This window comes from Carassius carassius, chromosome 49 (assembly GCF_963082965.1).
Source record: "Carassius carassius chromosome 49, fCarCar2.1, whole genome shotgun sequence".
In the NCBI taxonomy this organism is placed as follows: domain Eukaryota; kingdom Metazoa; phylum Chordata; class Actinopteri; order Cypriniformes; family Cyprinidae; genus Carassius; species Carassius carassius.
Window position 1 is genome coordinate 5,775,574 of NC_081803.1, and position 25,723 is coordinate 5,801,296.

Genomic DNA, 25,723 nt, shown 5'->3' on the forward strand with positions numbered 1-25,723 from the left:
TGAATAAAATATTGGCTCATGTGATTTGAAAGTCTTTTAGTTTTCATTTTATTAAAATTTAAAAAACGTCCCAACTTTTCCGGAATTCGGGTTGTAAATAAATACAGTAATACTAATATAAAACCAATCCTAAATGTAACTAGAAAGTATGATGTAATATGTTACATTTTCTAATTCTAGTCAGAAGAAATGAAATAAAAAGTGTTTATTTTTGCTGCAATAGGCAAGTGCAATTCCATAGATTTGACAGAGGTTTTCCTGGGCTTAATGTTTTTCATTTGATGGCTGAGAATAAAGTTTGTTCCTCGAGGCTTACCTTCCTCAGACTCATCATCTCTTCTTTTGGCTTCTCTGTGACTACTTCAAATAAAAATAAAACATAAAAAATTATTTCCATCTACGGGAAAAAAAATAATGTTTTTGTAAAAATAAGATCATCATATTATTTAGAAATATACATTAGATTTTTCCAGTGCCAGTCCGGAACGGCAGAAACCTTCATGGTACACTAAGTTGTAAAAGTATAAAATTGCTGCTATGGCATACAAACTAGAGCCCGACCGATATGGATTTTTGGGGGCCGATGCCGATATTAACTCGAAAAGAGCCGATTTATAAGCCGATATTTTGATTTTAAAAATAATCTGGATATTAGACCCATTTCCTATAAACTGCATTTACACAACATTCAATAGCAAAATATCTGCCTGTTCTATGTATGTGGGCTGTATAAACCATTTTCCAGAATGGACTATGTTAAAAAAAAAGCCTTAGATTACAGTCTTAATGACTAAACAATTGCACATCAAAAGTATATATTTTTTAATGATCAAAAAACAGTCTGGTTTTAAACATTTAACACTTTTACTTTCTTCCAGTTGAAGCTGGTTTTAACAGTCTGTGTGTTTACTGTAAATAAATTATAATACTAAAGTTAAAGTATTTGCAGAAGTAGTCCCACACTTTGCTGCTACAGCATTCACCTTTTTCAGCCATCTGTAGGCATAAAGAGAGACGGAGAAAGAATAAGCATGTGTATTAATAATATCACCATGTATCATTACTCATGTCATCATTAGAATTATAATAATAATAAACTGGGATCTCCTACATAGGCAAAAATGAGAAATATATATATATATTTTTATTTGTCAAGCAATAGGTATTACCTACTTATATATAACAATATTATTTCAACATTTTCCTGTTATGTCTGTAAAGCTGCTTTGAAACAATATGTAAAAAAAAAAAAAAAAGCGCTTGTTCAGCTCACATTTATTTACATGTCCCCTCTGGTTTAATCATTTCTGACACACCTACTGTAGTTACTGTAACTACACTATATTTGCTCTCACAGACACATTCACAACAGACCCGTATATCTTCTCCTCTTCTCTTTGTGCAGTCCGAATCAAAACATCGTCTTGCCTACTATTACCGGAAGATTACGGAATCAATTCGAAGTTGAATGGTTAACGTTAGTGTCATGAACACACCGCTGTCAATTTTGAGAAGAACCATCTTCAAACAAGTTAATAGCAAGCATTTAAGGGGCCTGCTAAAAAGGAAGCTATTAGCGTTAGAGTAACGTAACCAGCCTGAATTCACCAAATTGTTCTCTGGACCTGAGGGTAGCCTCTTCTTCCTTGCTTCTCTCTTAATTCTCATCAGCATGACTAGCGCTATCGCTCGCTTCTTACAACGGGACAGATACATGTTTGCTGCTGACCGAAAGGAGGAGGAACAGACTATGAAAGAGCTCCCGCTAAACGTTTTTAAAACTCCGCCTATGCCATAGCGCAGCGCAAATCGCGTTGTATCTGAAGGGCAACGCTGAGCCCAGCGGCAAGCGCCGTGCATACCGCGTCCTGTGTGAAAGGCCCAATTACGCGGTCATTATGTGGGAAACACACCGCAATAGAATAAGAATAAGTTAAACGCTAACGTTATAGTTTGACCTCCTATTAACGTTCGCGCTCTTCCACTGATAAACATGGTATTAGCTTTGTGGCTAATCTAATATAGCAATGCATTAGCGGCTGTAAGGGATGTTACAGAATATTTAGAAGTAATAATGATAGGACCGTTAGCTAGAACTACCACACAGTTTTTATATACATGGTATGAACTAAATCTACAATCATTTCACATGACGAACGACAGACTCACCGTCAAAACAGTTGATCGCTTTCTTCTGTAGTGGACTTCTGGCGCTGTTGTTAACTCTGGAGCTGCAGAGCTCCCTCTGGTGGGCGCACTATGCAACACTCATAGCATGAGTGAAGCATGAGACTCTGTTTCTCATGTTTCATCGGCCGTTATAAATGCCGATGCCGATTTAAATGCAACTAGCTTATATCGGCCGATAATATCGGCCGGCCGATATATCGGTCGGGCTCTAATACAAATCCACTTCGAGCACTGGCTCATGCGCCAGTTTGTATTCGGTTACACTGCTTTACTTTTAAAAGCGATGATTCAGTTGTTGCACATAGATTTATTTATTTATTCCGGGATTATCAGAATTATCAATCTAAATTAATACACTGATAAATAGAGTAAATTACAACCAGAGGTGGGTAGAGTACCCAAAAACTGTACTCAAGTAAAAGTAAAAGTAAAAGTACTTCTAGAAATATTTACTCAAGTAAAAGTAAAAGTAGTAGTCTTGAATAGTTACTTGAGTAAGAGTAAAAGAGTATCGGATAAAAAATCTACTCAAGTAGTTAGTTACTAGTTACTTTGGGTCATATATACTGAGCCTATTTTTATTTAGATATATAAATAAAATGTATGTAATGTATGTGTGCGTGTATAAATGTATATATTTCATCAGCCTTTACTCTAATTTATGTAATTTATTATAAAACCCTGTCTGTTTACTTAAGTAACAGATATAGGTGTCATGCCATAACATATTTTTAATACGACTGACCTTATATTAAATGTGAATTTAACATTGAAAGTTAATGTGATATAAATATTGCTACTAATCTTTCATTGTTCAGAAAGAGAGCAAATAACATTTACATTATTAAAGATCATTTTCACTGACAGTCTAGATTTCAATCACTCTCAGAAACTCCCATTAAAACCACTGATTAACACTGTGAAATCAATATCTTAATTATAGATTCGTTCACACATCTGCACTTTGTTGTTTCTGACGAGAGAATTCGCCAGAAAGAGGTATTCAGTCAGGAGCGAGTGAAGGAAGCACCGGCATTTCAGCGATGACTCATCTGAACGCCTCTGATTGGCCAATGCTTTAATAAGCTCAAAAGAATCATGTGTGATTTGTTATAATGCGCAGCGCTGTAAAAACACATCTATCTCTGGCTCAGCGCCAGCAAGCAATCACAGATCTGAATTTATCAGCTGATGATGATATGACTTGCTGAACGTACACTCACCGGTGTGTTTGTATTAATATTAATAAAATCTTAATCAGCTATTTTTTGTCTTTTGGAAGCTGCATTCAACTTGACTCCCCTCTGTTATAAGCCACACACGTACAACAAACTAATGTCACAGTGCTATCGTGTACTGTAATCGAATGTAGCCCAAGTTATTACCTGTTAAACAGTAGACAGCACACGCAGTGTTCATCTAATAAGGATCTCCATCGCTAGCAAATAATAGCCTTTGCAGATTTGCTTTCAATTCAGTGCAGTTCCAGCCACGATGTTCTTAAACGTTACAACATAACTCTGAGTGAACTGTTTCAGACGCTCAGCGCGTGCGGCAGGGAACTGAACGACTCATTCAAACTGATTCATGAACCAATTCACTCGTTTGCCAATTGGTTTGATCAAGCCTTTGAACAGAATTGACTCATTCAATTCTGAAAGAATGAATCGTTCGCGAATGGGCATCGCTCATTGCCCAGAGAAAAGTAGACGGCGCGTTTGGAATGAACTGAAGCATTTATAACATTTATTGCATTAAGATAAAGTAATGAGAGGAGCGTCGCCCACAGTAACGAAGTAAAAGTACAGATTTTCCCCCCAAAATTTACTCAAGTAAGAGTATAAAGTACCCATCTTTAAATATACTCCGAAAAGTATTAGTTACCCGAAAAAATTACTCAAGTAAATGTAACGAAGTAAATGTAACTCGTTACTACCCACCTCTGATTACAACTCAAGTTTAAGATTTTACTGGGGCACATTAGATTTTTGCTGGTAAAAGGAGTCTATAGCGTCACCCATGGCCTGACGGTAATTACATTTTCAGCAAATTTTATTTTTTTGCCAAATGTAGAAAAATCATAAAGGTATCATGGGAAATTAAAGGAAATTATAGAGCCCCTCAAATTTACTTCATCATTGAATGCAGTCCACATTTTTCCTGATACATAATGCATTAAACAACTGATTGTTACATCACAGCCAGATTGAGATGTTCCTGCTCTATTAATGGGACTGCAACCTGCCTGATTGAACTGACGTTCATCTCAGGCACCATTACTCTGTTAAACATGCAGAGCTCTATATGAAGATGAGATGAGGCATTCAGCTCTGAAAATGCCCATCTATACATGAACAATCATATTACTGTGTCAATAGTTAAAACTCATGGTTGTTGAAACATTTATTTGTTGTGACGATTTAACTGGCCTGTGCTACTGACCCTCAGGTAATTTGAGTTTGAGACCCCTGAATTAGTTGATGGCAGTTTATACATTTATAGATTTTGAGTAAAGGCATAATCAGTTTAGCAGTTTTAGCATTTGCGTTTCACTAATGTGATCTGAGTGTGGCTCTCAGTAATCTTATTTAAATGTAAAAGTCCACAGTTTAACTTGCTGCCGCAGCAGGTACCATAATGAATTTACTGAGCCCCTCGTGGTAAGGGAGAAACTGTAGCTTATTTCTGAGCATCTGCTTAATTAAACATGAAATAGGTGTCATTTCAAGTCTTAATCTGTCCACATTGTTTATTTATCATTACGTTTAACTTTCAACTAGTGAAATGAATCATGTTGATTCTGTCTAATTAAACATTACAGCATGAGCTGCCCTGACTGATACAGTACGGTATGACAAGAGCGCCGATCCATCTCATGCTCCTAGGATCCAGCTAGTCGACAAGTGTTAAAGCTCTGAGGAGATGCTGCCAGTTTCACCAGGATCCAACAAAAAACGCTGGAGAGTGCCCTAAGGTTTTATGATTTAACAAATTCAGGGGAGCTTTGAAACCAAGAGCTAATTTATTATGTTATAAGATTTAAAAAATTGAATTATTAATTCAGGAATTAAGTGTAAATATCTCATATTTTTACCATAGTTTGAGTGATTACCACTGATATGTTTCAAATATGTGTACACACGCGCTCACGCACACGCACACGCACGCACACACACACACACACACACACACACACACACACACACAAACAAATTTACTAAAACTTTAACTAAAATAAATATGCTAAATTGATAAATGAATATGATATGATAAAATTTAAAATGTAAATTAATATGAAAACAATAAATACAATAAATAAATATAAAAATAAAACTGGATTAGGATTATTATTATTACAAGTTCAGTCACTGATACACAAGTCATTTTGTTTATATTGTCAATTTTGATATGCAGGACATACATCCATTAACTCTGCATCTGAAATAGATGATATAGTACATCTTGAAAGTGGTGTGACATGAATCAAGACATGAAAATTGACGAGTTCACGCTTTGATTGCATTCTTGATTGCATGTAAAATGAAAAGAAGGAGAAGAAGGTCAGTTTTGCAGGAATGCATGTCTTTGTAAGAGTAAGAACAGTAGTTGCATGTTTAATTGCAGAAATGCTAATTTCTTTTTAGCATTAGCATTGTTATTTTATTATTATTATTATTTTTCTCAGTATTCAAATTTCCAATGCAATGTGCACAACAAGTTAGTGCTTGGCATACAATGCACAATGTAATTTCTCTCTCAGAGATCTTCTACAAGCCTTTCATAGCACTTCAAAAGTCCTTAAGGCATGATTGCGTGCTTTTTTATTTCCGGTGTCGCACCACATCCACTCAAGCACTTAACATATTTGAACCAATGTGACGGCACACGACACGAGACCTTAATTTCTTTTGTCAAAACTCGCTGATGGAAGTCCACAGGTTGCCACCATGCGGTAAGAATAAATGGCAGGCACTTACACCTGCTATATACATATATAACAAAATATATTATATAGAATATACTGTGTATACAGGTATATATAATCTCAAATTTATCAGATTCATACAGCAAAGAAATCATCAGTTTCTATATCTATATATAGAATATCTATCTATCTATCTATCTATCTATCTATCTATCTATCTATCTATCTATCTATCTATCTATCGGGGGAGGCGTGGTTTAGCGAAGTCTGCAACGGGAGAGCGAATGAAGAGACGAGCGGCGGTAAGTGGTTCAGGTGAGAGACAATTAACACCTGGATCTCGTTGCAGTGATTGGCGTGGGGAACCAGTATTCAAGCAGCGCGACAGCCGGCGAATTACGAGAGAGACGGGGACTCATGAGTGTGTGAAGCTGGTGAGCTGTCAAGGACGGAAGACTGCAGTACCGAAGCAGAGAAGAATTTTGTGAAGTGCGCGCACCTGCCGCGTTTGTTTTTTTGTTTGATTAGTGTTTAAATAAAGTCCCTCACGAGCCCCGTACGCTGACCCTGGTCTCCTTCCTCTCCGCCATGCAGACTCCATCAGGACCATCGACGTCGCCATTTGCAGACATCATCACATCGCTTGCGGGCCTACATCAAGAACACCGGGCCCTGCTGGATCTGCGGGCCGACCATGAACACCGGTTCCAGGCCATGATGCAGGTCCAGCAGGAGGACCGCGAGCTGTTCCGGAGCTTGCTGGACTGGGAGGGTCGGATGGGGACGGCCTCCCCCAGTGCCCCCGCCCCTCACATGCCACTCACAAAGATGGGGCCGATGGACAGCTGGCCCATCCGGGTGATCCCTCTGCTGTCGGGGGAGGCCCAGAAGGTGGCCCAACAACTGCCCGTCCCGAACCTCCTGGTCTACGCCGACCTGAGAAGAGCTATCCTCCAGAGGGTCGGCCTCAGCCCAGAACAACATAGGCAGCGCTTCCGGTCGCTGGAGCTGGCCGAAGCGGGCTGACCCTTTGTGTTGGCACAGCAGCTCAGGGACTCGTGCCGCAAATGGCTGTTGGCCGGAGGCAGCGACGCCGAGTCCATCATTAACACGGTGGTACTGGAAAAGTTCAGAAGAAGACCGCCCAGTGCGTCCAGAGCCACCGCCCGGCGTCGCTGGATCTGGCAATCCAACTGGCGGAGGATCAGCTGGCGGTGTGCTCCGGGGTCGGCGAGCCCCTCCCTGCTGTCTCTCTCTCTCTCTCTTCCCCTTCGAGCGAAATGGTATGGACCTCATCGGGCTGTTAGAACGATCGGCACGGGGACACCTTTTCGCGTTGGTCTTAGTGGATTACGCGACAAGATATCCTGAAGCAGTGGCGCTCCGCAACATCTCTGCGAAGAGTGTGGTGGACGCCTTGTTTCGTTTAATCTCCCACGTGGGAATCCCAAAGGAGATTCTCACGGACCAGGGCACCGCGTTTATGTCACGCAGGTTAAACGAATTGTACGGATTGTTGGGCATTAAAGCGGTGGGTACCAGCGTCTATCACCCACAAACGGACGGACTGGTCGAACGGTTTAATTGAACGCTTGGCTAGAACCCTTCTTATTTGCTGTGCGCGAGGTCCTCCAAGCCTCCACGGGGTTTTCCCCCTTCGAGCTTCTTTATGGACGTCAGCCCCGGGGGGTGCTAGACGTCCTGAAAGAAACTTGGGAGGATTGACGCTTGGATAGCAAAAGTGAAATTCAATATGTCCTGGACCTGCGCGCAAAAACTCCATACACTGGGGCGGCTCTCTATGGAGAATTTGCTTCAGGCCCAGGGCAGACAAAGCCAGCTATATAACCGGGGGACTAAGCTACGAGATTTTGCACCGGGAGATAAAGTGCTCGTGTTACTGCCAACCTCTAGCTCCAAATTATTAGCCAAGTGGCAAGGACCCTTTGAGGTCACACGGCGGATAGCAGATCTCAATTATGAGGTAGTACGAACAGATAGAGGCGACTCACGGCAAATCTACCACCTCAACCTCCTTAAAAAATGTAGTGGGTAGGAGTTAGTGTTGCTAGCGAAGAATTGCAGGTAGAATTTGCGGACGTGTTTTCGCCCCTACCTGGTCATACGGACCTGATTCAGCACCACATTGTGACAGAGCCGGGTGTCATAATTCTGAATTCAGACGTAGTTCAGACTGAATTAGAGGCCATGCTGGGGATGGGTGTAATCGAGGAGTCACACAGTGATTGGGCGAACCCGATAGTTTTGGTGCCTAAAACGGACGGCTCAGTACGGTTCTGTGTAGACTATCGCAGGGTGAATGCAGTATCCAAATTTGATGCTTATCCAATGCCGCAAATTGACGAGTTGCTTGATCGGTTAGGTACGGCTCACTTTTACTCGACATTGGACTTAACAAAGGGATATTGGCAGATCCCCTTATCTCCCATGTCCAAAGAAAAGACAGCTTCACCACGCCGTTTAGATTACACCAATTTGTTACGCTTCCTTTCGGCTTGTTCGGGGCCCCGGCTACGTTTCAGCGCCTCATGGATCGAGTGCTGCGGCCCCATGCTGCATATGCCGCAGCCTACCTGGATGATATTATCATCTATAGTGGGGACTGGCAGCGGCATATGGAGCATGTGAGGGCGGTCCTCAGGGCGATGAGACGGGCGGGGCTAACGGCCAACCCGAAGAAGTGCGCAGTTGGGCGGGTGGAGGTAAAGTATCTGGGCTTCCACTTGGGCCATGGGCAGGTGCGTCCCCAAATCGATAAGACGGCAGCAATTGCAACCTGCCCCAGGCCCAAGACCAAAAAGGATGTGAGGCAGTTCTTGGGGCTGGCGGGATATTACAGGAGGTTTATTCCTCGTTATTCGGACCTCACCAGCCCGTTGACTGACCTCACTAAAAAGGAGGTGCCGGATACGGTCCAGGGGTCGGAGCAGTGCCAACAGGCCTTTACCCGAGTTAAGGCTGCCCTGTGTGGCAGGCCGCTCCTGCACTCTCCTAATTTTGCTCTCCCCTTTTTCTTGCAGACTGATGCGTCGGACAGGGGGCTGGGCGTGGTCCTGTCCCAGGAGGTGGGGGGGAGGACCGCCCAGTGCTGTACATTAGTCGAAAGCTCTCGAAGAGAGAGACTAGGTACAGCACCATAGAGAAGGAGTGTTTGGCCATCAGGTGGGCGGTTCTCACCCTTCGCAACTATCTCCTGGGACGGGAGTTCACCCTCTGCTCGGACCACGCGCATGAAGGATACCAACGCGCGAATCACCCGTTGGTATCTAGCTTTACAGCCATTTAAGTTCATGGTGATTCACAGGCCAGGAGCGCAGATGGCTGTGGCTGACTTCTCTCCAGGAATGGGGGGGTATGTGGCGGGGGAGGCGTGGTTTAGCGAAGTCTGCAACGGGAGAGCGAATGATCTATCTATCTATCAATCTATCTATCTATCTATCTATCTATCTATCTATCTATCTATCTATCTAAGTCATGTGTATGTAATTTGTAATTTGTATTTATAATGTTCAACAAAAGTGAAGTTTACAAAAACTTTGACAAAATCATTTTGGTAATGCATGAATAAAAGTCCTGACAGCAATATTTACCTTAAAAGTTTAACCTAAAATGTAGACTAAAGATTCATCTGGAATGCTTATAAATTCACAAATGAATGCTTTGAGTCAGAACAGGAACTCATGTCTATACATGCCAGAGCTGCTTACCATATCTAAATCTCAATGTAATGCATCCAACGCTTATGCACCCAATCTGTCCATTGCATGCTTACATCCATCATGCATTAGAAAAGCTCTGTTTCCAAAATTATTTAAATAACTTGGCAATAGAAGAAGGCCTTGCACAGTGGATCAAAAGAGTGCGAGGAGAGATCATTGTTTTTTTTCCTTCCAATATTACACAATACAACAGACCACGCAACTTTCAAAGAGTGCAGCTCCTTTCAACTGAACATTTCTGAAATACAGCGTAACAATGTCCACCTGCTTTTTTCTCCATAGGGGTTTAAAATAATTATTCAATAAAGAATTTAATTCATGAACCAAACCAACCAGCTCTGAGATGAATCACACCATTGCACACTTTGATTAGAAGCAAAATAGAATATGAAAATAGAAAGAAAAATATATATCATTTTGTTATAATGTTAACATTATATAATAAATATATAGTGATAACAATATAATAAACTACATGCTTCAGTGCAAATTTAGTACTAAAAACCATAAAATGAGGGTATAATATAAAACATTACTTACAATCAATTATTACAGAGTCCTGCATCATATTTGCTGAATGAAATCCTATACATTTCTTACTAATTTTGGGGTTCCGATACAACAATAGTGCTGTTTTGTACATCATAAATAAAATATTATGTACATATTATGTATTACGTACATTTTGTAGCATTTTTTTTTTTTACCTCCATTTATAAGGTGGAGAGGTCTTGTATTAACTAATCAGAAAAACAGATTAAAATTATTTGTTCAATTGGAAAATAATTTAAAAATGTTATGAATTATTTTTAAGCCATTATTTTATGCCTAATCCTGATTTCAAGGTTAGAATTATAGCAAGTGACAGAAGAAAATGCAAACATTACCCAGCAACCCACTACGGACACCTTGGCAATTGAATCGCCATTGGCTAGTAATGTTTTAGTTTACTCGCCAGACTGAGATATATATAAATAAATGTTTTTAAAATGACATTTGCATTTAATGTACTGTACCATAATGACATTTGACTGATGTCTCTGTCTGTAATACCCGATTTCTTTCTCAGTTAATCCTCCAGCAAATTAGTAGCAGTTGTAGGTTCTGTTTCATTTTTTCTCTCCTGTCGTTAAGGGGAAGTCGTGGCCTAATGGTTAGAGAGTTGGACTTGCAATCGAAGGGTTGTGAGTTTGAGTCTTGGGCCGGCAGGAATTGTAGGTGGGGAGAGTGCATGTACAGTGCTCTCTCTACCTTCAATACCACGACTTAGGTGCCTTTGAGCAAGGCACTGAACCCCCAACTGCTCTCTGGGCACCGCAGCATAAATGGCTGCCCACTGCTCTGGGTGTGTGTTCACGGTGTGTGTGTGTTCACTGCTGTGTGTGTGCACTTTGAATGGGTTAAAAGCAGAGCATAAGTTCTGAGTATGGGTCACCATACTTGGCTGTATGTCACGTCACTTATCTTTCCTTCCTCTCACCACTTCCATTATTATCTTTCAATTTTAATAAACATCTCTTGACATAAATGGACGCATATCTCTGCCGCTTCATCCATTGCCTGGCAACCGGGGTTCTCATGGCACAGACCGCACACAGCCATCACACTTTTTAGTCCGAAATAAAAAGACATTCTTGACCAGCACGCAGTTAATTTTCCTCTTTCTAGGAGATTTATTAATAAGGAAATGCGGTTGAAATTACTTATGTGCTGTTTTCGCGCGCTGCAGATCATGTTTACATAGTTTAAACAAACAATTATCTCCATTGTGCAATTATAATGATGATGCTAACATGATATTACACATGCATATTGTGCATTTGTGTCCCATCATGACTGCAAAAACAATTCATAGTCTCGCAGCATGAGGGATAACGTTCTTGTTCTTATGAAAGTGTGACTGGGGACTAAAAAAAAAAGCAGACTTGAACTTATATAGAGTGGGGTGAACATGTTTCAGCCAATATCAAAAAGGCACTTATCAGTGTAATTTCAAATGTCAAAAGATTTGGTTTCTGAAATTACAGTGCAAGAGTCATTCATATGGAAATTACATCCCTTTCCTCTTTTGTCACTCTCTGTTTTCATGCTGAGTTGATATGTGGGTATTGTATGTCATACTGTATACTTTAGCCATATGGTGCACTATGAAAAATAGTAGGCCTGTTGATTTTCCTTTTTTTCTTCTTCTTTTTTTTTTTCTCTCAGTGCTTATAAAATCAAGCCCTCCCTTCCCTTAATGTAAATTATTTTATTATGGTTGTCAACATGAATATGCATAAAAAGTGTTCTATTTTTTTAAGAAAGTTTTTCTGATGTTGATTATGAACTGTGTGTTGTAAAATGCTGTAATTGTAAAACATTACTGACATTATGCATTTTCGCTAAAGGGTTCTTCAACCGCTGATGTGATCTTTGAAATATACAGCCTTTATTATGTCATGAGTCATGGTGTGTGGTCTAGTATTCACCATGTAATCGATCTACAAGTACTGTTCGAGATCTCTGGTTATCATTTTACCTGAACTGGTGTTGGTGCTTCTTGGTCGTTCAGTGTTTCTGTAAAAAATAGCCAAAGGTTTGTGTTTATGTGAAGTAATTTGATATTACATGGAGTATGTGAACATTTCCCACTTCCCTGCATAATTTGATAATGCATTTTGAATATTATTTTGAATCTTTTCAAACTTGACTGTTTTTTTTTATTATTATTACTATTAATATTATTGATAAGTACATTAAAGCTAATACTTATAAAAACAAACTAACGAAAAAACTATCATTCTTATTTTGTGGGGCAAAAAAGCATGGAAGTTTGGAAAAGGTTATTTTTTTATTGATATTTAATCATCTAATTTGCTAATATTATTAGATTTTTTCTTTTTCTTTTTTTGCTTCTTTTTCTTCATCTTCTATTCTCCGGGATGCAGGGCTGTTACATTTTACATTATTGCAATATATTCAGTGCACACACACACACACACACACACACACACAAACATATATATATATATATATATATATATATATATATATATATATATATATATATATATATATATATATATATATATATATATATATATAGCTGGGACATTTTATGAAATACCATAAGATCAAGAATATGTTATTTGTACAAGTTTTAAAACACTAGTACATAAAACACATATAGAATACACCAAAACATGTTTATTAAAACATGTATTTCTGCAACTACTCTAAGTATTACATTATAGCCCCTTTCACATATGCAGTCTTTACTAAAAGATCATCTGTGAACAGGACAATTAAAAAAAAATACAGGTAAATACATTCTGGCAATTTACCGGTATGAGAAGTTGTAACATTGCCAGTAAATAACCGGTAATGCACTCTCTGTGAATGCAGAATGAGATTACCGGTATGAGCATGAGTTCAGAAAGCACTGTCGTAAGACGTCTACTCTGGACCAATCATAACATTCTGACGCAGATGACACATTCACTCTAAACTGTGTAGTTTAGTTCGGAGTCGTCCAATATGATGTCTCTGGGGCAAAAGCAGCTGCATTAATGCGAACATTTGACACAAAAATGAGAACATCAACAAAAACACTGACCGTGTATACTCCATGTTTACAAAAACAATAACAGGAAGTGAAGCCGTTCTGGTTAATGATAAAAGATGGAATATCATTGCCTGTGAACAGCACATTTTTGTATTTACTGTTAAAGTCGTTCCGGTAATTTCATGGCAGTTTACTGGTATTATTGTATGAAAGTGCTTATGAAACTGGAGAAATGTAGCATTACATCATTTACTCACCAGTGGATCCTCTGCAGTGAATGGGTGCAGTCAGAATGAGAGTCCGAAAAGCTGATAAAAACATCACAATAATCCACACCATTCTTCTTACAAATAATTACAAATTGCAAATGCTTTTTGCTTCACATACATTAATTGATGGACTGAAACCATGTGGATTACTTGTGGATTATTGTGATGTTTTTAGCAGCTGATTGGACTCTAAATCTGATGGCACCCATTCACTGCAGAGGATCCATTGGAAAGCAAGAGAGATAATGCAAAATGTATCAAAATCTGTTCTAGTAAAGAAACAAACCCGTCATGGCCTAAGGGTGAAATAATTTTCTGCAAATTTTCATGGGCAAACTATTCGTTTAAATAAAATATATTTAATATTATATTTTATTCTATTTTAAATCATCTGTATGGATTTAATGCATTTTCTAGTACCAGCACTAATATACAGCCCCACTATCAAGTCTCTATATTATTCAAGTCTCTGCAGAAAATTATATTCTCTAGGATTTTTTGGTCTTTTTTATCACCTGCCAAGTGCAAAACCATCAATCTGTTTGCTTAGAAAACAAATAGTAAATCTTTTTTAAAGCAGCCACATAATTTGCGGCATCATTCATGTCTGTACCACTTAAGTTGAATATTTTGAAAAACACCTTACCCATATGAGCAGTAATAGTGTTTGAAATACTAAAACTTGCCTTAGCAAGCACCGCTAATAATTAAAAATAAAATCTCGAGGCGCCTCAGAGTTAAAAGAACATCTGGCATGCTAACTCATCATTATTAAATCAAATGGAATAAAAAAAAAAAAGAAAAAAGAAAAACAGACCTTCCCCTCAACAAATGTTTTAACGCTTTAACAAAATAAACAGCACCAGGTTGTTCCCGTAGTGCAGGTAAATGGCCTATTAAATAATTTTATGCACAAAAGGTTTTTTTTTTAATAATCAATTCAAAGATTCTGTTAAAACCCAACACAAATACACCCAATTTGCCTTTAATAATAAGAGTAAGAGCATATCCACCTGAATCCCGTCATTTCCTAGATAATTGTACATCAACATAATCACATGCTTTGTGCACACAGATCACTCTTATTCTGCATTCACAGCCATCTCTCTTAGGACTCCTTTGCAAAGAACTCTTTTGAGCCACATTACTAGCTCTTGAGTCAATATGGCTGATGGTTTATCTTTAGAAGCATGATTGATGCCAAAACTATACTTGGTCTTGACAGAGATCATCGGTTTGATACATTGACTGATTACCGTGTAAAGAAACAATAGCTGCTCTCAGAAAATCATTTCTTTGGGGCCCAGAAAACAGGTTGATATGTGAGTGTTAAAGCTGCAAATTTCATTACATTAGTGACGCCATGGCAACAAGGAAAGGTGATTAGAGGGTGTCTTTCTTTGATATCCTTTTGTGTGATCCATGGAAACCCATAGTTACGTTCCTGCTTTACATTCTTAGCCATTTGTACTTGTGGCGCCTTATGAAGGGTAACTGAAGTCGTATCTCAAGAATATATCTCAAAGTATTCATATTCTTCATAAAAAATGCTGCTTCAGTCCAATTTTGAGAAATGTAATGGACTTTTACAGTCTTACTAACAGCTTGATGCAGACTAAATTTAGTGAAGAAAATGTATATCTATGGGAGGGGCTGCTTCTCTTTCTGTTGAATGACTGGTGTAATGGCCATTTTACAACAATCCTGGCTTGAGGGACTATCCTGGAAACTTGAAAAAAAAACTCTTATGTAACTCAAGCAAGTGTATGGATTGTGTTCGCACCATGCATCATTTCCACCATGCACCACGCACCATGCATCGCACCATTTCAGGTAATGAGCGCAAAGAACTGTAATTTCATCGGCTGATTAAGGATGGTAATTAAGACACTGATCCTGCAATTATTCTCAGGCAGATATTGCATGCCTGGAATAATGTTGTTTATGAAATATATTTGGCTCTAGAGGCTGATCGGATGAGCTGTGTTATAAAATAGGCCATGAACACACATCTGTGACTGCCACATCACAAATAAGATCACTTCAGGACATCTTGTTTCTCAGATGTTTCTTCTTAAAAATAAATAAATGCATAAATAAATAAATTTTCACAGTACTAATTCACAAAGTAATTAACTAACATTAACTGATGGGACCTTATTCTAAAGTGTTTCCCAACTTTAATATATATATATATATATATATATATATGTGTGTGTGTGTGTGTGTGTAAAACAACTGTAAAACAAATATTTAAATAAATATATAATAAATACATAAAACTTTATGAATAATGATATACTTTATATGATACCCTAGTTAAGGATTTATATTTATAGGTTTGTAACAGAAAATATATAATATGGAAAAAGGTAATATTTCTGAATACATATTTAGAATCTAAATAATAGAATGCTAAATCATTTTTTTTTCTGATTTGCATTATTCTATAGAAAATCAGGCGCTACAACTATGCATGCAGAAAAACACTAACAGGCACAATTTCACAGTTTTTGGGTACTTGGGGTACATTTACCTTTTAATAGTGTAACACAATAAGATTATTTACTTAGTCATGCCTCACCTAGTCAAAGTAATTTACACACAGTCTGTGCAACAAGGCGGCTGCAGAAATCTAGCCACCAGAGTGATGTTTTGGATATTTTTTTGCAGGAAGGGGGGTCATCTTCTCTCTATATTATCAACAGCATGACACAAACACCTGCGTCTTCCCTCTAAATAAATATCTAGAAAGACAGCTGTGTGAGGAGATGAGAGAGACACATTCTCTCTATGAAACACTATCACTCACTGGCACAATTGTGTTTTCCACCCTGCTTCAGCCTTTTCATGCAGTGACCTCTCACGTCTGCAGCAATCTTGGACATGCACCTGCAAATGCAACAGCACATTTGCTATTATGGTCTTTATGAAGTGCTTTGATTACTATGAATGCTCATTGTTTATTGCATACTGCGTTCCTTTCTTTGAACAGACAAGCCTCGCAAAGCATGCCTTGTAATGAATGTATCCATCAGTAATTATTCTTTCAACTCATTTAGAAAACTTCGGTGATTTCAGAGATCAAATATAAGGCTCTAATCATTTAATGCAACTTTTATTTATTTATTTATTATCATCATTATTATTATTATTATTTTTGCGTTAAATGTCTGCACCATCCATGATAAAGTCATTTTATATTGTATAATAAAAGATTAGCGCTTGACCTTCTTTGCTTATTTCAGGGAATTAAGTCTCTTTGATGAAAGTGCTTAAAGATGGAATTTTATTCACAACTTAATAAATTTTGGATCTGCAAATTAAATGTTTCACAACAAACCTTTTGTCTATGGTGGTGAAGAAAAAAAAAAATTGGAACTTATCCCAGATCAAGCAACATTTACAAAAACATTCCAAAACAGCTCTATATTAATTAGAAAGGACATGTGACTTTTCACTGGAGGAAGTGTTATTATGAATTACGCTTCTTCTTTCTTTCTTTCTTTCTTTCTTTCTTTCTTTCTTTCTTTCTTTCTTTCTTTCTTTCTTTCTTTCTTTCTTTCTTTCTTTCTTTTTGTCCAGAAGTTTTAAAGTTAAAACATGGATGCGTTACTTACAAACACAAAGTTGAAAAGGAGCAAACAGTATATTAAAATTTATCTTTTTTGTTTCATGGACTGAAACAAGGTTTCGTTTTCATAACATTAGTCAAGAAGCAAAGAGAATCAAAAGCAAATCTTTTTTTTTTTTGGTTTATATTTTAAACTATTCTCATTCAAATGACAGTGAGTGCTGTGAAAATGATAAGTAAGTGTTATTGATATAGCATGTGATACAAAGTGAAAGATAAATCACGCTGTTTGGCTCAATCGTTTCCTGTGCTATATCTCAGGGAGAAAAAGTTTGGAATCTGGGATTCACACAAAGCTCTCCACTGTCACAGCATCTTCACTTTAAAAAACACTAGCAGCTTTGAAGTTAACTAGTTTACACTGAAAACAGTATGTTGCAATGAAATTTCAGCTATAACAAAAGAAGGATTTTCCCCTCTTTTATCTACTATCGAAGAGAATATCTCTTTAGGTCAGTTTCTTTTCTTTCTGCTTCTTTAAACAACCAGTGTCAAAGTGGACACAAACCTAGCAAATGCAGTTTTCACCAATGTAATATCCTTTGAACCTTGAAAAAACTGAAGCACTATTACACATGCAGTTTTAAAGGTGAGTAATTTAAGTTTGATCACCAGAAATAGCATGTGTCAGCTGGAAAAAAGACTCCAACAATTAGATTTCTGATGTGCAGATTTTCAAAGCCACATAAAATAACCACGTGTCTCAGAGGTTAAATTGACAGTGCAATTGCAGGTCCATTGATCACCAAAACTGGTGTATCAAAGGGAAATGTCTCATACATATTAGTATCTCATGCTTAACATGGACAAACTGTATTGGCAAAGAGTAAAAACAATCTTAAGCAAAGGGCAGATGGCCACATAGATGTGCTAATTGGTTGAAAAAAAAAGAAAGAAAAAAAAGCCATCTGTTCCCCTATTTGCTGTAGGCCAGGGCTCGGAACAAGTAGTTCCACTCACTATTGTAAAAGCACTGAAAGAGATTGAAAAAGAGTGAGATTGGATAACACTGGGAAAACATAACCATTCCACTCGGAATCAAATACACATATAGCATCCGTTTAGGTGTATATGGAGAAATTGGAGGTGATTGTAACCATCATGGAAGGCAGAAGTTCCGTCGCGTCTGATTGCCAAAGGTGATGGAGGATCTCAACAGTGTCTACAGTACGGACACTCTTGAGAAATTTTAGCAAGCCGACACTAACTGGGGCCTCTCGGTGCCACTACCCGTTTGAGGTAAGAACACAGGAGGATACCAGCTCTACACGAAAGCTATAGAATCTAGCGAATGTGTTGGGGGTCGCCCAGACCACAGCTCTACAGATACAGCAAGGCGCCATGAGCCAGCGCCCAGGAGGATTGAACACACCTAGTTGAGTGAGCTCGCAACCTGAATGGGCAGGGCACACCCTTTGTCGGATAAGCCAATGTGATGGCATCCATTTTTATTAAATTATAAACAACAAGACTTCAATTTGTTTGCAAGATTTTAAAGAAACAGTTCACCCAATAAATCAAAATTCTGTCATCATTTACTAACCCTTGTGTCTTTCCAAATGTTTTTATGTGGAAAACAAAAGCTAATAAATTAATGAATATCCAGTTAGGTGAATTCAGTAAAATGGTGACATTCTTATGTAAGGTATATTCAGTATTATTGAGCAGCTTTATTGCTTGCTCAGAAGCAAATTACCCTCCTCCAGCTCCTCCTTTCATCACAGTCATGACTTCAGACTCTTTTTATCTTGATTAATGTTGTTGCATAAAAATTTCATTAAGGACATTAATGATATCTGCTCCATCTGGTTCTACGTGATTCCAATGGCTTTGGTGAAATGTAGAGTTGAGTAAATTATGATATAATCTATTTTTTTGCCATAATTTTCTCACTTGTATGATTTTCTTTCTTCAGGGTAAACACAAAAGAAGATAAGTTCAATACTGTCTATTTTTTAATTGTCCAGTGAAAGTCGACGTTGACTGGACCCCAATATTCTTCAAATATCTTTTATTTTGTGTTCTACATGAGGTCATACAAATTTTGAATGACACAATGCTGAATACATGCTGATAGCATTTTAAGATTTCACCATTTTAATTAAGAAGATAATAATAATAATAATAATAATAATAATAATAGTAATAATAATACATGTGTCTGTATTTTTGTCCAGAAGATGAAACTGAAAACAGTTTGGACTGCAATGTTCTTTAATATATCTTCTTTTGTGTTCTACAGAAGGAGTAAAGACACACAGGTTTGAAACAACTTGAGAGTAAATGATGACAGAAATTCCTTTAAGAATCATCTGAGAATAATGCATTTTTTATATTTTAAGCACTGTTATTATGATGGACACGGTGAAGATGTTGAGAAGTGGTTGCGTATTCTTAAAGGAAATTGCTCTCTCAAACAGTAGCCCCTCAATGTTTTTCCAATAAATCATCTGAAGAAAAGAAATCTCTTCTCTCGGTGCTTGAGACTCCTCTTCAGACAGCCAACAACATCTATGACCAATGGTGCAAGGGACTGTAGCCTCCCTATGGCCATCCGCATGCTGCGTTAGTGATTATTATTTTTTTCCCTGAGTCATTAGACCCCTACCAGTGAAGGCCATGCCCTGCTGGGTCCAATGTGTCTTGATAAATTTGCCCTATTATGCTGATAAATTAGTCCATCTCCAGAGAGTTTGGGGGCTCTCTGCAGCTGTGACTGGGGCAATGCTTCTGTCATTACACGCTTTTAAATGTCATTATATTGTCTTTCCAGAGCACAGCAAAAAGAGGCGAGAGGCAGAACTGGGTTGATAGTATGAAAAAGGACTCACTCTTATTTGCTGTTCACATTAAATCTAAACTGAATTTTGTACACAGCGGTCCCAAAAATCTAATGTGATTACATGCTAATGAATGACGTTGCATTTTATAACAAAATACACTACAAAAAAAAAAAAACCCGATCGCTGTGTCATGTGTCTGGGCTTTCAACACGCTGATACTGCGTTCGTGGATAACTCATGTTCTCATTGCAGGGACATGACCATCTCTCTGTTTAGATCCAGGGGTTTAGCACGAGGCGCGCACTGCTACCAACCTCACTCTTCGGATGATGAAGGTTACTGTGCGCTCCTTGGGTCAGGTGATGTCCACTTTGGTGGTCCAGGAGCGCCACCTATGCCTAAACCTGGCACACATGATGGAGTTGGATCAGACTCAGCTCCTCAACTCCTCCAGTACATGCGCTCCGCATTTACGTAGACAGATCTCAGTGACCTCAGACCAGCTCTTCGTTATGGAGGCCAGTAGAGGGAAAGGCTGTCTCCAAGCAGAGGGTATCACACTGGACAGTGGATGCTATTGTCCTGGTTTATCAGGCTCAAGACCTGCCATGCTCCCTAGGGGTGAGAGCTCATTCAACTAGGAGACCCCATTCATCAGTCTCTTTCTGACGTTACATCTCTGTTCCCTCCTTCAGGGAACGAGGGTTACATACATAACCTAGACGTTCCACGTGAAGCTGGCGGCGTGTAAACGCCCATACCACGGAAAACAAAGCAGCGAGACTGTTCTTCAAGTTTTTTACATTTTATTTTACTGTTCGTTTCGTGGTGAGAGGAATAAGACATAATTCACCCCAAAATGATGCACTGTGAATTACCTCAGGATTTGAGTTTTGGATTTCCTCAGAAAAAAGAATGAAGCGCTTGATCAAGCACTGATCATAAACACTTTCTAAACAAGTCTTTTTTTTTATCAATCTACTTGTATTAGCTTTCACACAACATGTTTACATTTTACTAGTTAGACTGTTTCCAAACTATAATTCCTGACTAAATGTATCATCAAGTGAAACATTATGAAGTTTCATTCACATCATCTAAATGTTTTACTGTACTACAAGTATCAGTGACCATCACAATAATGTTAATAATGTAGTTTATCATTTAGTTTCTTTGAGAGCACATAAACAATATACACTTTGGAAATACTAGTTATGTGATGTAATTTATATATTTCAACATTACAAAAATACCAGTCAATACCAGTTTGCTAAAGCAGTAATATTGTTCAATAATTTTACTATTTAAAATAACTGCTTTCTATTTAAATTTATTTTACATTTGAATTTATTATAACAATATAAATGTTGTTATTTTATTTTATTTTTTGTAAAAAAAAATCTGAATATTAGAAGGATTTCTGAAGGACCATATGATTGGAGTAATGATGCTAAAAATTCAGCTTTGATTGTTCCTAATAAACTGTTTTACTGCTCTCGCAAGTGAATCTCAAGGTATTTTGTGGGATAATTAAATATACTCTAAATAAACTACAAGCATAAAAATATATAAATTTATTTTGTCCTCACATTCTTTCTTGTAACTCTTACCTCTCAGTCACACACCTGACTGAGAGGCTCATTGTGTAGCTCATTATGCGGACATTTGTCATCTCAGTTGTAAATCACACTAATATTCATGGTCAATCACACCTACTCGCATATGCCCTTTAGAAACAAAAGTGTCTTTGAATATTTAAAACAAACTATTGTTTTCTGTGAGTGAGTAAACAAGATGATTTTCACATCATTATGAAGCACAAATTCTAGGCTACAAGCTCCAGGTTTGACAGTCTTGTGAGAAAATGTTCTGTATGTTCTGTATGTTTTATGACCTTATTTCAGTGACTTCAAAATTTTAGTTTTTCTCTAACTATGCATACACGTTGTTTTCTCAAAAACACAATCATGTACATACATGCTATTTACATATTATTGTAGCCCAGTTTGTACCAGATACAGTGTTTTCAGACCTTTAGCCATGTATATGTTTATAAGCAACTGAAAAAAGCACAAACTTCAGGGCATGTAAAAAAAAAAAAAAACTTCTCCAGGCCCCCAAAACCCCCTAGACCTCAGAGGGCTAATGAGTGAATCACTGAATCGTTTATTCAACCGACTGGTTCAAAAAGCTGATTCATTCAATAAGTAAAAACCGTCTATTGCTCAGAGATGCAAAACAGTGCTGTGATCTTTGTTGGGAACTATTTTCGTTAGCACAATTGAGAAAAAACAAGCAATATTACGTCTAAAATGTAAGTCACTTATTGCTTTACTGAACTTGTATAAAATTATTATTCATGCATCTGCAGAAAAACGGTACTCTTTGAGTTAACTATGTCTACATTAAATTATATAAATATAAAAAGCATACAGAAGAATATTTGCCGACAACAATTTAGAATGCCTGGAATAATGAGTTTTAATAGAGTAATAAATCAATGTGCGTGCACTCTGTGTGTGAGTTGGTGATAAAGCCTACTTGATAATGCCAGATTGCACATCATTACAACAAAAATAAACATAATATTGCAGACGATGCTGTATATCGCACACTCCAGCCTCGACTTGAGTGGGAAATGAAATCATCCTCATTGTGTGTGCACTTGTTTGCACATGAGCAATGGTGTTTTTTAGGAGTCTAACTTCCAAAAGCTAGACCACTGATTCATCAACCTACTTTCCTGCAGTCTGTGTTCTTCTGACTATTTTGTAGTAAGTAACGAATATACTTAGGGTAAATGTATCGGAGTAAAAGTATGCATTTTAATTAGGAAATGTAGTGGAGTAAAAGTAAAAGTTGGAGGCAATATTCATTAGGCCCTAAAAGCCCTATTTTAAGTCTTTAGGATATGCTGGAGTCAACTCTGAAGAGTGGTTTTATTCTTCTGTTGTCAAATACAAGATCTTGCCCTAAAATGTATGCAACTCTTGGTGGAAATAAATGTTGTAATGTTGCATGACATTGTTGAAACAATGGCACAACAAAACCACAGTGTTATCAATGCAAAATATGCTCCATATTGTGTGTGTAACAATTTTTGGACAGGCAGTGTAAAGTCGACTCCAGCACATCCCAAAGACTTTCAGTGAAGTTAATCTCAGGACTCTGTGGTAGCGAGTCTTTCACAATTTGAGCCTAATGAATCTCTCTCTCTCTCTCACACACACACACACACACACACATATATATTTTTTTCTGAAATGTTCTGAACGATATTGTCAGCCTTCAGATCAAAAAAAAAAAAAAAAAAAAACATATTTAGTGGGGAAGTTGTGGCCTAATGGTTAGAGAGTTTGACTCCTAACCCTAATGCCTGGTTCACACGGGACGATTTTAAAATTGTCGGCCGATTTTCCAAACCTGAGAGACCCCACACACGGCGATAAAAAATCACGGGTCTAACAGTGTTGGTTATACAGTGTGTGGTGTGGAGCCACACGGCAAAATCAACACATCACACACAAACCGATTTGACTCCCGAGCATTCCCAGGTCAAACGGGAAATCTCGCAAAATCCCTCGAGATCTAAACGTGACTTCAGAGTAAACAATCATGGCGGACGAAGAGGATGCAGTGGCCATAGTTTGTCCTTTGTTTGTAACCGAAAAAAAACATAAGAAAAAAAAGAAAAGGCGATTGTCAAAGAAGCGGAGACAAAGTCCTCCATCTCCGACATCCACCGGACTTTCTGGTGCGCCATGCCGCCGGCTGTTTTGATTTTGTTTCCCGGTACTTCCTCGCCGCCTCGTCACCTCGCTTTCTGATTGGCTACACGCCACAGTCCACAGGCTGCGTGATCGTTTGTCCTCGGGGGACACCACACATGAGAAGAAATCGGGCCAAATAAATCCAACATGTTGGATATCCCCGATTTGAGATCGGAGCGGTCCCAACGTCCTTCCGAGCAGAGGAAAGCAGTCTTAACACACCACACACGGCAGGAATATCTGATCAGATTATTTTACGATAATCGGAGCATCCTTAAGATGTCGGAAGGTGTCAATCGGGGCTAAAATCGGCCTAATTATCCTGCCGTGTGAACCAGCCTTAAGGTTGTGGGTCCGAGTCTTGTGCCGGCAATACCACGACTGAGGTGCCCTTGAGCAAGGCGCTTAACTCCATAAATGGCTGCCCACTGCTCCGGGTGTGTGTTCACTGCTGTGTGTGTGCACTTTGGATGGGTGTTACGACCGGAGACCCAGGGAAACAAAAGAGACAAGAGATCCAATTGCAGTGTGGGTTTTAATGGGTAATCCAAATCAGCATCCAACAAGCAGAGGTCAAAACCATAAATCCATCCAAAAATAAACACACAGGGAAGGAACAGGAAAAGGAACAGGAAACTCGGAAGGCGAGGAAACTGGGTGACGGAATGAAAGGCCTCGATGAAGACAACAGAAAAAGACCGGTTAATATAGGCAGGGTAATGACTATCAAGTGAAGACACCTGAGTGCAATTAACAGGAGTGCAATTACTGTGATGAAGGGACAAGGCTTTGTGGGAATTGTAGTGCCTACGGTGAGGTGCCTATGGGGAAGTGAGACCACTAGTGGAGACTCAGGGAAACAGAGACCAGACAGCGTGACAATGGGTTAAATGCAGAGCAAAAACTCTGAGTATCGGTCACCATACTTGGCTGTATTTTACGTCACTTTCACTTTTTTCACTTTCAAAACAGGTGTGAATACAGCAGAACTGCACAATTTTACACATGATGTATGTGAAATGCAGCATTTTAGCTGTGGCTTAATGGTGATGTCCTATATATATATATATATATATTATTGCATCTGTTCGAAATCGTAATCAGTTATGTAGAATGTTGAGCTCATACTGGTAGGAATAAAGAAATGCTGCATTATTTACAACAAATTCACCAGGGATACTATGAAAAGCCTGTTTAATTTAGTTAAACATTGTTGTGCATCGCAAGGAGAGAGAAAAAAATAATCCCTAACAGCAGAACGCTTTCATGTGTGTGCAATTCCTACTCTCCACTATCAAATTTCACAAAAAGGTAATTTTGACTTTCAAACATGCTCTGTTGCTGATGCTTTGGGATTTTAAATAAAGCTCCTCCATTCTGCTTTGTTTCGCAACTGTTTTTAAGTTTAACAACCATGTATGTTTCTAACAGAAAATCTCTACCAAGGCATCAGAAAATGTTGGCCTGCATGTGGATTCCTTGACACTGTCTGTTTTCTCGGTCATGCGCTATTAGATGGCCTCTATTACACAAAACCTTTAGAACAACCTGGCAACAATGCAGCTTTAAAGGGCATGAGCGAAAACACACGCATAATAATTATGAAGCTGCTGACCTCTTGCTCATGCACCATACGCTATTGGCAAACATCTGTAGAGGAAAAAATGGGTGACTGAGTTTAATATTTCTGCAGTGTTTCAGATATTGGATTCTACAGCTTTACTTAAGAAGAACCTGATTTGAGGCCATATCCATTTATCAATACCTCTTTAAGGATTTAAGTTGTATTAAAATGCAAGATTTTAAAGCATTGGTTCCCTTCTTGGAAATGCAAACAGTAGCTAACAAAAAGTAGCTACGCTATT

The 25,723-nt window shown here is 38.3% G+C and overlaps 1 long non-coding RNA gene across 1 annotated transcript in view; it reads left to right on the forward strand.

Moving 5' to 3' along the window:
• The first annotated feature begins 23,873 nt into the window (after window positions 1–23,873).
• The window catches only part of LOC132132458 (uncharacterized), a 204,521-nt gene continuing 202,671 nt past the window's right edge, over window positions 23,874–25,723 (forward strand). The window contains exon 1 of the long non-coding RNA XR_009429043.1: window positions 23,874–24,203. This is a non-coding gene — a long non-coding RNA (uncharacterized LOC132132458). The remainder of the gene's footprint in view (window positions 24,204–25,723) is intronic.